This window comes from Tamandua tetradactyla, chromosome 1, assembly GCF_023851605.1.
Source record: "Tamandua tetradactyla isolate mTamTet1 chromosome 1, mTamTet1.pri, whole genome shotgun sequence".
Taxonomy (NCBI): Eukaryota; Metazoa; Chordata; class Mammalia; order Pilosa; family Myrmecophagidae; genus Tamandua; species Tamandua tetradactyla.
Window position 1 is genome coordinate 36,281,914 of NC_135327.1, and position 16,019 is coordinate 36,297,932.

The following is a 16,019-nucleotide window of genomic DNA, read 5'->3' on the forward strand; positions in this document are numbered from 1 at the left end:
TAAACTTGTCCCCATGGGGATATAAGTTAACCATTCTGAAGCCATTTTATTTGTATGCTGCAATTGAACAATTAGGTAAATGAATGATGGAATGCGAAAACCAGGTTTCTCACGTTTGGAGTGGGAGGTTACAATTAAGCCAGGGAAGGAGGCCAGAATGATTCAAGTGGCAATGGAGTCGAGCTGGAGGCTTCAGTATGAACTCATGTTTAACTTAACATAGCTGCAGATGGAGGTTGCGGGTCCTGCTGGGTTGGGGTTGCTAAGGTAGCGGTTGCACCAAGGGGAGGCCTTGGCAATCGGTCAGGATCAGGGATGTGGAAGAACACGGTGTCGTCAGCCTTGGTGCCGGGAGGTGGACGCGGATGAGCGAGAGCACGTTCGTGGGCGAGGGAGTTGGCCGCGACGGCCAGGCCAGGCGCAACGAGGGCGAGGTGCAGCCCTGCTGGCGGTAAGAAAACAGGAGCTGCCTTACAAGCAGCTCTGAAAAACCACCCACCGGTCCCAAGAGTGAGGCAGTGAAGGATCGGGCAGGCGGCATTGTCTTGAAGGTGCTTACCTCTTTTATAGCTAACGATACTGAGAAGGCAGTTCAGTCTCTGGATATCAGCGATGTGGCCCTCCTAATGAAGTATATTTGCAAAGGCTTCGAAAACCCCTCCGGCAATAGTAGGTGTTATGCAATGGCCTGAAAAGGCCTTTGCAGCTGGAGGAGTTGGGTCTACCCGTCCAGGCTTGAGTGCAAGGAAAACTCATATGTGGCCCAGCAGGAACTGGATATCTGGCACGGAAATGGGAGTGACCGGCACAGAGACCAAAACAGCGAAGTGCCACTGCTGCCCATTGGGTAGCATCTGTTTCTCTCAGCTTTGCCTTCTTGCTTCCTTTTTCATATCTGTCAAAAGAAGAAAATTATATAGCAGTTTTCCTTTTAATGAAAATTGGGATATAGGAAATTTTGTTTCAACAGGAGTATTTCATGCTCTCAAAAGTTATTTCAATGATGAAAAACCAGACTGTATATAGTATAATTCACATTCAAGTTTAATTGTGCATTTTTAACCCCTATTGGCTGGTTTTGTTTTGTTTTTGAGTAATACTGAGAGATGTGGTCAGAATTTGAGGCCCGTTTCCTAACTTATCACTAGTCAAGCAGTAATGTTTATATATAATATGTTAAAAAGACTGACAGCTATTAACATTGCAAAACTGGACTACACTTCCCCTAGTTAAGCAAATATGTTTCTGGAACACCATGACCAAGTTACAGCTTTGTTTCTGCTCGCCTCTAGATTATCTATGCGGTGAGTTTTCAAGAATGCTTTCTTTCTCTGCGCATCCAAAAATCTTGGCTTCTCAATTTCTTTGTGGTCACCCAGGGTCCTGAGCAAGGAGTCTTGCTCTATACAAATGTACCTATAAAATATCAGAACCTGTTGGCCTGAGGATAAAACTTATTTCCTAATAATGTGGCCCTACTTGGGGAAACTGTTATCCAAATCAGAAAGGATATGAAACTCTGATTTTGTTCAATCTCTGGGCAGCTTCTGAAGGAATTGCTATTTTCTTTCAAAATATAGAAGCTGTCTTAGACATTATGAGGTGTATAATTAGTATTTAATATGCCCTGTGTCTTAAGTGTCCTTCAGGGTAATTGGGATCTCAAAAAATTTGGTTGGATCCATACAAAGATATATTCCATATTTTATCTCAGCTTTTTTTTTTTAAAAAAAGAAAATGCCACACAGCAAGAAAGTGTTTGCTTTGTTGGACAAACCAAATCTGTTCCAAATTTGTTATCAGGAAAATAAGCAGTGCTTATAAAAAGCTATTCTTCAATAGCTCTAAAGCAACTTACCCATATGCACATTACTATAAAGCAATGTGCATATAACCAAGAGGGAAATCAGCCCGTGTTTAGATTATGAAACACGAGTTTCATAATCATTGACTTATATGAAAAGGGGTACAGAAATTCTACACTCTTTGCTGTTTTTGATACCTGCTTTTGTTTTGTTCTGTAAAAATGATAAAGTTCAGAAAATGAAATGTGTTGACTTAAAAAAATAGCTAGAGATGGTTACACATAGAGTAGATCTGTGGGTTCCTCAATCATAGAGATAAATGGGTTACTAAACACACGTATATTTCTGTGTTCCATCAGCAGAAGTGAGCAGCCATTGTGCCAAGATCTTCATTTCTAACTCTGTTCTCCAATAAAAGGCAGCAGGGCAACTGATAGTTAAAACCCTATGAGAATAAGATATCAGTGACTGAGAGAGTGCATATAGAGTTGAGAGGCTACTCTTACACAAACTTCAGCTAGATATTGCTTTTTATCATGGTTTGCCAAACCCCAAACAAAACCATTACTGACAATCTTAAAGAACACCTAGGACCTTATCTGAGAAGCTACAAAGGTTCCATGCTATGAATACTTTCCAGAAATGTACAAACTCCAGATGGTTTCCTAGGCCAGATAAGTTCTGAAACCCAGAGGGGCTAGCCTCTCCAGAACATCAACTAGTTCCATCCCCATCCCATTTAAGGACAGCCCCTTCCAACATGAAACAGAATGGGCATAGCCCAAAGAGCCCTAAAGAGTCAGAGAGAGATCAAAGGAGAAGGATATGTAACAGTGAAGGATTTAACAAATGAATCTGACTGCTGAATCATTATATTGCTATTCCTTTTGGTCTCCAGTGTCTTGGAGCAGCTAGAAGAAAAAACAAAAAATTGTGCAACTGTAACCCATACCAAACTTTAAAATCTGTTCTATAACTACTTGTTAAAATGTACTTGGAACTTCCGGGTCAAGATGGCGGCTTAACAACGTGCGTGTTTTAGTTCGTCCTCCAGAACAACTGCTAAATAACCAGAAACAGTACAGAACAGCTCCTGGGGCCACGTCAGTGACCAGACACACAGCGTACCCCAGTCTGGACCAGCTGGACCGGCTGCAAGCACCCCCCAAAACCGTGAGTTCCCAAAGCTGCAGCGGCCAGCGCCCCTCCCCCACAGGCCGCTTCCCAGAGGGGAAAGGAAAGGACTTTACCAGCAGCAGTGACTGGGCACAATTAAACGCCAATTGTGGAACTAATTAACAAATTCTGACTACTAAAAATAGGCCCTCAGCTTAGGTGAACCTGATCAAAGCGGAGGTTGCTCATTTTTGCCCCGGCACCAAGGGGGCAGGACTGACAGAAAAAGGGGGAAAAAAAGAAGGAAACAGGTTTTTGTGGCTGTGTATCTACAAAGGCTTGACTGCCTCTGGATACAGCGGCAGGACTTTTCAGGCTGCACCTGCCCCAGGAATAGGCAGAAGTGAGCTCTTTTGGGGGCTTATCTGTAGCCTGTGCCTTCCCCAGGGGAGGGGTGAAGGCCCACCCAGGTGGAATCCCTCCATCAAGGAATTCAGACACCAGTGCTTGGTAATTTGAAGCCATTAAAACCAGCCTAAAACCTCTCCTCTGTCTCCAACAAACCCCCAGCCAAAGTTAAAGGTACCACATCATCTTATGCTGGTGGGACCTGCAGGCAGACACGCACCACATACTGGGCAGGATAAGAAAAACAGAGTCCAGAGACTTCACAGGAAAGTCTTTCAACCTGCTGGGTCTCATGCTCAGGGAAAACCGATGCAGGTGACTCTTTCCTCCTGATAGGAGGCCAGTTTGGTCTGGGAAAATCTGGCTGGGGACTATAATATCTAAGCAGACCCTCCTAAGTGTGTGTGGGGGAAAGGCACCACACAAGCAGGGCAAGAAACAAGAAAACAAGAACTGAAAAATTCTCCTCTGTTAAACAAAGCTTAAGCTAGAGGTCCAGATAAAGCTGAACTGAATGTCAAAGAACAGATAGACAACAAATTCATCCAGCAAGAAAACCCTAGATAAAAGAAGTGAAGGCAATCTCCAGAATAAACTAATTAAGGTAATTAAATGCCTAGACGCCAGCAAAAAATAACAAATCACACTAAGGAAATTGAAGATATGGCCCAGTCAAAGGAACAAACCAACAATTCAAATGACATACAGGAGCTGAAACAATTAATTCAGAATATACGAACAGACATGGAAAACCTCATCAAAAACCAAATCAATGAATTGAGGGAGGATATAAAAAAGGCAAGGAAGGAACAAAAAGAAGAAACTGAAAGTCTGAAAAAACAAATCACAGAACTTATGGGAATGAAAGACACAGTAGAAGAGATGAAAAAAACAATGGAAACCTACAATGTTAGATTTCAAGAGGCAGAACATAGGATTAATGAACCGGAGGACAGAACATCTGAAATCCAACAAGAAGCAGAAACTACAGGAAAAAAAATGGAAAAATGTGAGCAGGGACTCAGGGAATTGAAAAACAATATGAAGCGCATGAATATACGTGTTGTGGGTGTCCCAGAAGGAGAAGAGAAGGGAAAAGGAGGAGAAAAACTAATGGAGGAAATTATCACTGAAAATTTCCCAACTCTTATGAAAGACTTAAAATTACAGATCCAAGAAGTGCAGCGTACCGCAAAGAGAACAGATCCAAATAGACATACTCCAAGACATTTAATAATCAGAATGTCCAAGGTCAAAGAGAAAGAGAGGATCTTGAAAGCAGCAAGAGAAAAGCAATCCGTCACATACAAGGGAAGCCCAATAAGACTATGCACAGATCTCTCAGCAGAAACCATGGAGGCGAGAAGACAGTGGGATAATATATTTAAATTAATAAAAGAGAAAAACTGCCAACCAAGAATTCTATATCCAGCAAAATTGTCCTTCAAAAATGAGGGAGGGGGACTTCCTGGAAGATGGCGGCTTAGTAAGACGCGCAGATCTTAGTTTCTTCTCCAGGACACCTACTAGGGGAGTAGAAACGATACAGAAAGCGCCCAAAGCCACAACAGAGATAAAAAAGACAGCGTACCCCATCCTGGAACGGCTGGCTGGCTGAGAGAAGCAGCTCGGGTGAGATCGCCGAGGCGCGCGGGCCTTACCGGGCGGGGTGGCAAGCGGCCGGAGTTACTCCCTTCCCCCTTCCCGGGCCGGCTGGGAGAATTGGAGAGGCGGTCCCCTGAAACAAAGACGGCTGGCGCCCACACCACGCGCAGCCCCCGGACCAACTGAGAGAATTGGATCGGAAACCCCCAGGCCGCGGAGAACGGTGACGGGTGGGGGAGGCCCCTTCCAAACCCGTGACTCCCGGGGAACGTGCACTCTCTCGGGCAGGCCGCTGCCGCTGGCGCCCTCCCGCCACGCTTGTTGCCCAGGGCCGACTAGGAAATTCGGACGGGCTCTTTCCCTGGCTGCGGCGACCAGCAACCCTCCCTGCGTTCAGACCGAGGGCCGGCTCAAGCCGCTTCGGCTAGCGAACCCCCAGGACAGCGAGAGTTTTCCAAAGTTTAAGGTCCCACAGCACCTTTTACTGGTGGGACCCGCAGACAAACGTGTGCCACGAGCGCCACCTACTGGGCAGGATAAGAAAAACAGAACCCAGAGATTTCACAGAAAAATATTACAACCTTGCTGGGTCCAACACCAAGAGAAATCTGAATAAATGCCCAGACGCCAGCAGCAGAAGATAACTGTCCATGCTCAAAAGATTGAGAATATGGCTCAGTCAAAGGAACAAACCAATAGCTCAAATGAGACACAAGAGCTGAGACAACTAATGCTGAATATACGAACAGAAATGGAAAACCTCTTCAAAAATGAAATCGATAAATTGAGGGAGGACATGAAGAGGACATGGGCTGAACATAAAGAAGAAATAGAAAAACTGAAAAAACAAATCGCAGAACTTATGGAAGTGAAGGATAAAGTAGCAAACATAGAAAAAATAATGGATAGCTACAATGATAGATTTAAAGAGACAGAAGATAGAATTAGTGATTTGGAGGATGGAACATCTGAATTCCAAAAAGAAACAGAAACTATAGGGAAAAGAATGGAAATATTTGAACAGGGTATCAGGGAACTCAAGGACAATATGAACCGCACAAATATACGTGTTGTGGGTGTCCCAGAAGGAGAAGAGAAGGGAAAAGGAGGAGAAAAACTAATGGAAGAAATTATCACTGAAAATTTCCCAACTCTTATGAAAGACCTAAAATTACAGATCCAAGAAGTGCAGCGCACCCCAAAGAGATTAGACCCAAATAGGCGTTCTCCAAGACACTTACTAGTTAGAATGTCAGAGGTCAAAGAGAAAGAGAAGATCTTGAAAGCAGCAAGAGAAAAACAATCCATTACATACAAGGGAAACCCAATAAGACTTTGTGTAGATTTCTCAGCAGAAACCATGGAAGCTAGAAGACAGTGGGATGATATATTTAAAATACTAAAAGAGAAAAACTGCCAACCAAGACTCCTATATCCAGCAAAATTATCCTTCAAAAATGAGGGAGAAATTAAAACATTCTCAGACAAAAAGTCACTGAAAGAATTTGTGACCAAGAGACCAGCTCTGCAAGAAATACTAAAGGGAGCACTAGAGTCAGATACAAAAAGACAGAAGAGAGAGATATGGAAAAGAGTGTAGAAAGAAGGAAAATCAGATATGATGTATATAATACAAAAGGCAAAATGTTAGAGGAAAATATTATCCAAACAGTAATAACACTGAATGTCAATGGACTGAATTCCCCAATCAAAAGACATAGATTGGCAGAATGGATTAAAAAACAGGATCCTTCTATATGCTGTCTACAGGAAACACATCTTAGACCCAAAGATAAACATAGGTTGAAAGTGAAAGGTTGGGAAAAGATATTTCATGCAAATAACAACCAGAAAAGAGCAGGAGTGGCTATACTAATATCCAACAAATTAGACTTCAAATGTAAAACAGTTAAAAGAGACAAAGAAGGACACTATATACTAATAAAAGGAACAATTAAACAAGAAGACATAACAATCATAAATATTTACGCACCAAATCAGAATGCCCCAAAATACGTGAGGAATATACTGCAAACACTGAAAAGGGAAATAGACTCATATACCATAATAGTTGGAGACTTCAACTCACCACTCTCATCAAGGGACAGAACATCTAGACAGAGGATCAACAAAGAAATAGAGAATCTGAATATTACTATAAATGAACTAGACTTAATAGACATTTATAGGACATTACATCCCACAACAGCAGGATACACCTTTTTCTCAAGTGCTCATGGATCATTCTCAAAGATAGACCATATGCTGGGTCACAAAGCAAGTCTTAACAAATTTAAAAAGATTGAAATCTTACACAACACTTTCTCGGACCATAAAGGAATGATGTTGGAAATCAATAATAGGCAGAGTGCCAGAAAATTCACAAATACGTGGAGGCTCAACAACACACTCCTAAACAACGACTGGGTCAAAGAAGAAATTGCAAGAGAAATTAGTAAATACCTCGAGGTGAATGAAAATGAAAACACAACATATCAAAACTTATGGGACGCAGCAAAGGCAGTGCTAAGAGGGAAATTTATTGCTCTAAATGCCTATATCAGAAAAGAAGAAAAGGCAAAAATTCAGGAATTAACTATCCATTTGGAAGAACTGGAGAAAGAACAGCAAGCTAACCCCAAAGCAAGCAAAAGGAAAGAAATAACAAAGATTAGAGCACAAATAAATGAAATTGAAAACATGAAAACAATAGAGAAAATCAATAAGGCCAGAAGTTGGTTCTATGAGAAAATCAATAAGATTGATGGGCCCTTAGCAAGATTGACAAAAAGAAGAAGAGAGAGGATGCAAATAAATAAGATCAGAAATGGAAGAGGAGACATAACTACTGACCTCACAGAAATAAAGGAGGTAATAACAGGATACTATGAACAACTTTACGCTAATAAATACAACAATTTAGAGGAAATGGACGGGTTCCTGGAAAGACATGAACAACCAACTTTGACTCAAGAAGACATAGATGGCCTCAACAAACCAATCACAAGTAAAGAAATTGAATTAGTCATTCAAAAGCTTCCTAAAAAGAAAAGTCCAGGACCAGATGGCTTCACATGTGAATTCTACCAAACGTTCCAGAAAGAATTAGTACCAATTCTCTTCAAACTCTTCAAAAAAATCGAAGTGGAGGGAAAACTACCTAATTCATTCTATGAAGCCAACATCACCCTCATACCAAAACCAGGCAAAGATATTACAAAAAAAGAAAACTACAGACCAATCTCTCTAATGAATACAGATGCAAAAATCCTCAATAAAATTCTAGCAAATCGTATCCAACAACACATTAAAAGAATTATACATCATGACCAAGTAGGATTCATCCCAGGTATGCAAGGATGGTTCAACATAAGAAAATCAATTAATGTAATACACCATATCAACAAATCAAAGCAGAAAAATCACATGATCATCTCAATTGATGCAGAGAAGGCATTCGACAAGATTCAACATCCTTTCCTGTTGAAAACACTTCAAAAGATAGGAATACAAGGGAACTTCCTTAAAATGATAGAGGGAATATATGAAAAACCCACAGCTAATATCATCCTCAATGGGGAAAAACTGAAAACTTTCCCCCTAAGATCAGGAACAAGACAAGGATGTCCACTATCACCACTATTATTCAACATTGTGTTGGAGGTTCTAGCCAGAGCAATTAGACAAGAAAAAGAAATACAAGGCATCAAAATTGGAAAGGAAGAAGTAAAACTATCACTGTTTGCAGACGATATGATACTATACGTTGAAAACCCGGAAAAATCCACAACAAAACTACTAGAGCTAATAAATGAGTACAGCAAAGTAGCAGGTTACAAGATCAACATTCAAAAATCTGTAGCATTTCTATACACTAGTAATGAACAAGCTGAGGGGGAAATCAAGAAACGAATCCCATTTACAATTGCAACTAAAAGAATAAAATACCTAGGAATAAATTTAACTAAAGAGACAAAAAACCTATATAAAGAAAACTACAAAAAACTGCTAAAAGAAATCACAGAAGACCTAAATAGATGGAAGGGCATACCGTGTTCATGGATTGGAAGACTAAATATAGTTAAGATGTCAATCCTACCTAAATTGATTTACAGATTCAATGCAATACCAATCAAAATCCCAACAACTTATTTTTCAGAAATAGAAAAACCAATAAGCAAATTTATCTGGAAGGGCAGGGTGCCCCGAATTGCTAAAAACATCTTGAGGAAAAAAAACGAAGCTGGAGGTCTCGCGCTGCCTGACTTTAAGGCATATTATGAAGCCACAGTGGTCAAAACAGCATGGTATTGGCATAAAGATAGATATATCGACCAATGGAATCGAATAGAGTGCTCAGATATAGACCCTCTCATCTATGGACATTTGATCTTTGATAAGGCAGTCAAGCCAACTCACCTGGGACAGAGCAGTCTCTTCAATAAGTGGTGCCTAGAGAACTGGATATCCATATGCAAAAGAATGAAAGAAGACCCATCTCTCACACCCTATACAAAAGTTAACTCAAAATGGATCAAAGATCTAAACATTAGGTCTAAGACCATAAAACAGTTAGAGGAAAATGTTGGGAGATATCTTATGGATCTTACAACTGGAGGCGGTTTTATGGACCTTAAACCTAAAGCAAGAGCACTGAAGAAGGAAATAAATAAATGGGAACTCCTCAAAATTAAACACTTTTTTGCATCAAACAACTTCATCAAGAAAGTAGAAAGACAGCCTTCACAATGGGAGACAATATTTGGAAATGATATATCAGATAAAGGTCTAGTATCCAGAATTTATAAAGAGATTGTTCATCTCAACAACAAAAAGACAGCCAACCCAATTACAAAATGGGAAAAAGACTTGAACAGACACCTCTCAGAAGAGGAAATACGGATGGCCAAGAGGCACATGAAGAGATGCTCAATGTCCCTGGCCATTAGAGAAATGCAAATCAAAACCACAATGAGATATCATCTCACACCCACCAGAATGGCCATTATCAACAAAACAGAATATGACAAGTGCTGGAGAGGATGCGGAGAAAGAGGCACACTTATCCACTGTTGGTGGGAATGTCAAAGGGTGCAACCACTGTGGAAGGCAGTTTGGCGGTTCCTCAAAAAGCTGAATATAGAATTGCCATACGACCCAGCAATACCATTGCTAGGTATCTACTCAAAGGACTTAAGGGCAAAGACACAAACGGACATTTGCACACCAATGTTTATAGCAGCATTATTTACAATTGCAAAGAGATGGAAACAGCCAAAATCTCCATCAACAGAAGAGTGGCTAAACAAACTGTGGTATATACATACGATGGAATATTATGCAGCTTTAAGACAAGATAAACTTATGAACCATGTAATAACATGGATGGACCTAGAGAATATTATGCTGAGTGAATCCAGCCAAAAACTAAAGGACAAATACTGTATGGTCCCACTGATGTGAACGGACATTCGAGAATAAACTTGAAATATGTCATTGGTAACAGAGTTCAGCAGGAGTTAGAAACAGGGTAAGACAATGGGTAATTGAAGCTGAAGGGATACAGACTGTGCAACAGGACTAGATACAAAAACTCAAAAATGGACAGCACAATAATACCTAATTGTAAAGTAATCATGTTAAAACACTGAATGAAGCTGCATCTGAGCTATAGGTTTTTGTTTTGTTTTGTTTTGTTTTGTTTTGATTTTACTATTATTACTTTTATTTTTTTCTCTATATTAACATTCTATATCTTTTTCGGTTATGTTGCTAGTTCTTCTAAACCAATGCAAATGTACTAAGAAATGATGATCATGCATCTATGCGATGATGTTAAGAATTAATGATTGCATGTGTAGAATGGTATGATCTCTAAATGTTGGGTTAATTTCTTTTTTTCCGTTAATTAAAAAAAAAAAAAAAAGAGAAGGGATAATTGGAGATGAAGGCATACAGACTGTACAACGGGACTGGATATAAAAACTCAGAAATGGACAGCACAATACTACCCAATTGTAATGCAATTATGTTAAAACACTGAATGAAGCTGCATGTGAGGTATAGGTTTTTTGCTTTTGTTTTTTTTGTTTTTTTTCTTTCTATTATTGTTTTAATTCTTATTCTGTTGTCTTTTTATTTCTTTTTCTAAATCGATGCAAATGTACTAAGAAATGATGAATATGCAACTATGTGATGTTATTAAGAATTACTGATTGTACATGTAGATCGAAATGATTTCTAATTGTTTTGTTAATTCTTTTTTTAATTAATAAAAATAAAAAAAAAAAATGAGGGAGAAATGAAAACATTTTCAGACAAAAACTCACTGAGAGAATTTGTGACCAAGAGACCAGCTCTGCAAGAAATACTAAAGGGAACACTAGAGACAGATACGAAGACAGAAGAGAGAGGTGTGGAGAAGAGTGTAGAAAGGAAGACTATGAGTAAAGGTAAAAGGAAGAAAAATTAGATATGACATATAAAATCCAGAAGGCAAAATAGTAGAAGAAAGTACTACCCATACAGTAATAACACTGAATGTTAATGGATTAAACTCTCCAATCAAAAGACATAGTCTGGCAGAATGGTTTAAAAAACAGGACCCATGTATATGCTGTCTCTACTCAAAGGTCACGAGGCCAAGGACACAAATGGACATTTACATGTTTATAGTAGCATTATTAACAATTACCAAGTGATGGAAACAGCCAAAATGTCCATCAACAGACAGTTGACTAAACAAACTGTGATATTTACATAAGATGGACTATTATGCAGCTGTAAGACAGAATAAAGTTATGAAGTATGTAACAACATGAATGGACCTTAAGGACATTATGCTGAGTGTGATTAGCCAGAAACAAAAGGACAAATACTGTATGGTCTCACTGACATGAACTGACGTTAGTGAATAAACTTGGAATATTTCCTTGGTAACAGAGACCATCAGGAGATAGAAATAGGGTAAGATATTGGGTGATTGGAGCTGAAGGGATACAGATTGTGCAACAGGACTGAATATAAAAACTCAGAAATGGACAGCACAATACTACCTAACAGTAATGTAATTATGTTAAAACACTGAATGAACCTGCATGTGAGAATGATAGAGGGAGGAGGACTGGGGACATAAATGAAATCAGAAAGAAAGATAGATGGTAAAGATCAAGATGGTATAATCTAGGAATGCCTAGAGTGTATAATAATAGTGAAATGTACAATGTACAAATTTAAGAAATGTTTTGCCTGAGGAAGAACAAAGGAATGTCATTATTGCAGGGTGTTGAAAATAGATGATAATTAATACTTTAAAATGTCACCTTATGTGTGAGACTAAAGCAAAAAATGTTTATTTGTTACAAAATTTATATTTTGACTAGAGCATTTCCTAATATAACTCATGCAGATAGTTTGAGTGAATGTCATAAGTACTTGGAATCTCAGGTAGCATATGAGATTTTGTTGGTTTGTCCAGAGTGATGCCCCGATGAATCCAAGAGTGATTTGATCAGTGACTGGAAAAGTATTTGCAAGCCCCCTTCGGGGAATGGTGAGAGTGGGGAGAAATTCAACTTCCCCAAGTTGAATTCTTGATATTCTCACAGGCAGTGTGGACAACCAAAGCTATAGGCTGAGCCCCCAGGCTTGGGGTTTGCTCACATGAAACTTAACCCCACAAAGGATAGGTCAAGTCTACTTAAAATTTAGGCCTAAGAGTCACCCCCAAGAGAGCCTCTTTTGTTGCTCAGATGTGGCCTCTCTCTCCAGCCAACACAATGAGCAGTCTCACCACCTTCCCGCTGTCTGCGTGGGACATGACTCCCAGGGGTGTGGACCTTCCTGGCAACGTGGGACAGAGATCCTGGAATGAGCTGAGACTCAGCATCAAGGGACTGAGAAAACACCCTAGACTGAGCTGAGAATTAACATCAAGGGATTGAGAGAACCTTCTCGACCAAAGGGGGAAGAGTGAAATGAGACTAAGTGTCAATGGCTGAGAGATTCCAAACAGAGTTGAGAGGTTATCCTGGAGGTTATTCTTATGCATTAATAGATATCACCTTGTTGTTCAAGATGTAGTGGAGAGGCTGGAGGGAACTGCCTGAAAATGTAGAGCTGTGTTTCAGTAGCCATGTTTCTTGATGATGATTGAACAATGATATAGCTTTCACAATGAGACTCTGCGAATGTGAAAACTTTGTGTCTGATGCTCTTTTTAGCTACTATATCAGCAGAAGAGTAGAACATATGGAATAAAAATAAATAATAGGGGGAACAAATGTTAAAATAAATTTAGTTTGAAATGCTAGTGGTAAATGAAAGCGAGGGGTAAGGGCTATGGTATGTATAATCTTTTTTTCTCTGTTATCGTTTTATTTCTTTTTCTGTTGTCTTTTTATTTCTTTTTCTAAATTGATGCAAATGTTCTAAGAAATGATGAATATGCAACTATGTGATGATATTAAGAATTACCGATTGTATATGTAGAATGGAATGATCTCTTAATGTTTTGTTTGTTAATTTTTTAAATTAATAAACAAAGTTAAAAAAATAAAATAAAATAAAATAAAAATGACAATATTAACTATGTAAAAAATGTACTTGGAAATGTATTACTTTTTTGTATATATGTCATATTTCACAGTAAAAAAAATTAAATAAAAAAATAAAACTCTAAAAAAAAACAATAAAAGGCAGCAGGGCTTCACAGCAAAAGGTTGATTTTAGGACAGGAGAAGGTCAAGTACAATATGAATCTGGTTTATCTTATACTGCCAGAAAGTAAACAAGCAAGGAAAAAACCACAAAGATAGGGATACATCAAAGTGACCCTGAAGCCAATGGAAAGAACTCCCAATGGCCAAAGCTGAAAAAATGTATGCAAAAAAATTAATAAAGCAGTATTGGATTATAACCTGAAGTATAAAATAAAATCCCACCCTGGAGTAGTCCTGGATCCTGCAGGTGACTATTATTCTTGGTGCCAGCAGCAAGTCCTTCCTTAGTGCTCTGTCCCCAAGACAGTGGGCCAGCTCCCAAAGCCCATGAAGTGACAAATGCGCAGGTTCCAAATGTACCCGCAGCAAAGTTAAGAGAAGCAGTCACAGGGCAGAATACTTCCCTACTGGGCAAGGAACTTTCCAGCTAACACAGCACTTCCACCCCATGACCCAAATTCACACCCCAAACATCATGCCTTTTGGAAGGCATGGCCATTTCTACCCCCAATAGGAAGTGGGAAACTGAGGCACAGAGGACATGGGTGCACAGTGCATGGCTGAGCTCGACAGCACTCAGGTCTCCTAGGGCAGGTGTTCTGTGGTTCCTGGAGGAAGTCAGATGAATTCACGGGAACCATCCAACGCTGAAAGTGAGTCCCCAGGTCGTGGTGTGCCTCACACCGTGAAATGTCATTTCTCACTCACAACCCAGGGTAGAGAGGGCCGCCACAGGGTGCAGGGGCTTTGCTGCTGGAACCACTTAGAGACCCGGGCCCTTTTCCTCACTTCCATGGGCTCAGAGTCCCCACCTGGGCTCTCCCTGTGCCCGCAGGCCTGGGAAGAGAGGACATGAGGATGCCCAGGTGTTTCACGGGTCTGGACCACGACCACGTGATGGCCTCTCTCACTCACTGTCCAGAGTCCTATGAGTTCCAGTCCTCCTCATTCTGCCTGAGTCCAGCTTGGCGTCCCCCACTGCCCTCCTGACTAGGTCCAGCTAGGCCCAGGAAACTCCTCCCCTGACTCCTCCCTCAGCTCACCCCGGCTCCCCAAGGGCCTGGTCCTCCACCCCAGGATTTCAGGAAGGTGGTAGGAACTTTCCTCTGATCTTGCCACTCGCCTTTCCACCCTTACTCCCCCACTCCTCCAGCAATCCTGAGAAGTCCTTTTCCAACGAGGGGAGGTCTCGTTTCTGCATGGACTTTCTGTCCCGTGACAACCCAGAGGCTCCATGTTCCTGTCTGACCCAGGTGGACTTTCTCTCTTCCTTTCCCGAGCGGGCAGTCATAGTTGACCCCCAATCACAACCTTCCTGACACAGCATGCCCCTGCCCACACACTCTCTGTTCAGACATGCCAACGCAGTGGACTGAAAACATTGGCCAGACGGGTTCCTTCTTTTGACCAAGCTGTGAGATGAGAGCAGGGAGAGCCCTGTTCTGGAGAGGAGAGCAGATACAAAGACCAGCTCTCTCTGGCTCTCTTGCTGAATTCCCTCACCAACACACACACACACACACACACACACACACACACACACACACACACGGACACTACCCCCCCTTCCAGATGTGGCGTCAACTGGCCTGATAGCCACAGGGTGGCAGCAGAGAGTCAGGAATCCAAACAGTCACCCCAGAGGCTTGGAGGTCTTTCTTGTCTCCCGCCCAGCCCCCAGAAGCTGGAAGCTTTTGTCTATCAGACCTGGGGTCCTAAGGAGGCTCGAGGAAGAAGCCCACTTTTGCTGGAGAAGGAACAAGTGCTCAGCCCCTCCCAGCTGCAAATCCTGCCAGAACAACATTAATCTTAGGCCAAGATTGGGCCTGACAGGTTATAATTTCAGTTCAGGAAACCAAACCAGACGGAGGCAGACCTGGGCTGAAAGGACAGGCTGAGACCAGCCCACGCAGTGCCACATAGTCAAGCCCTGCAACCTCCCCCAGGACTCTACAGAATGCCAGACATTGCTGTCAAGGTCATATTGCCAGGCCCCAGCCTGGGGACTGGGAGAGCCCCCATATACCATACCCACAGGAAGCAGCGTAGCTGCAATCACGAATAATAAAATCTCTGTCTTTGCACAGCAGTTGGTTCTGAGACATCCGGGGCTGTGCCTTTGGAGGTGGAGGCCAGCACAGGAGAAGGGGGCCTGCCCCTGCCCCTCCCTCCCTTGCCCTGACTACCTTGAAACTAGTTTGCAGTTGTGGGACTGTTGTAAAAAACAAGTGGGACTGCAGGGAAAAGAAAAAAAGATAAAAGATAACTTCAAACCCACATTATTCTAAATATCAATCTGCCCCTCCTCTCTGCCTCTCCCTTGGGCCATTAAGCTATCAGGGCGTCTGGGAGGCAAGTTTTGTTT

At 41.3% G+C, this 16,019-nt stretch overlaps 1 pseudogene; it reads left to right on the forward strand.

Annotated features, from left to right (window-relative positions):
- The first annotated feature begins 315 nt into the window (after nucleotides 1–315).
- LOC143680527 (actin-related protein 2/3 complex subunit 5 pseudogene) lies at nucleotides 316–14,644 on the forward strand (annotated as a pseudogene).
- The last annotated feature ends 1,375 nt before the right edge of the window (nucleotides 14,645–16,019 follow it).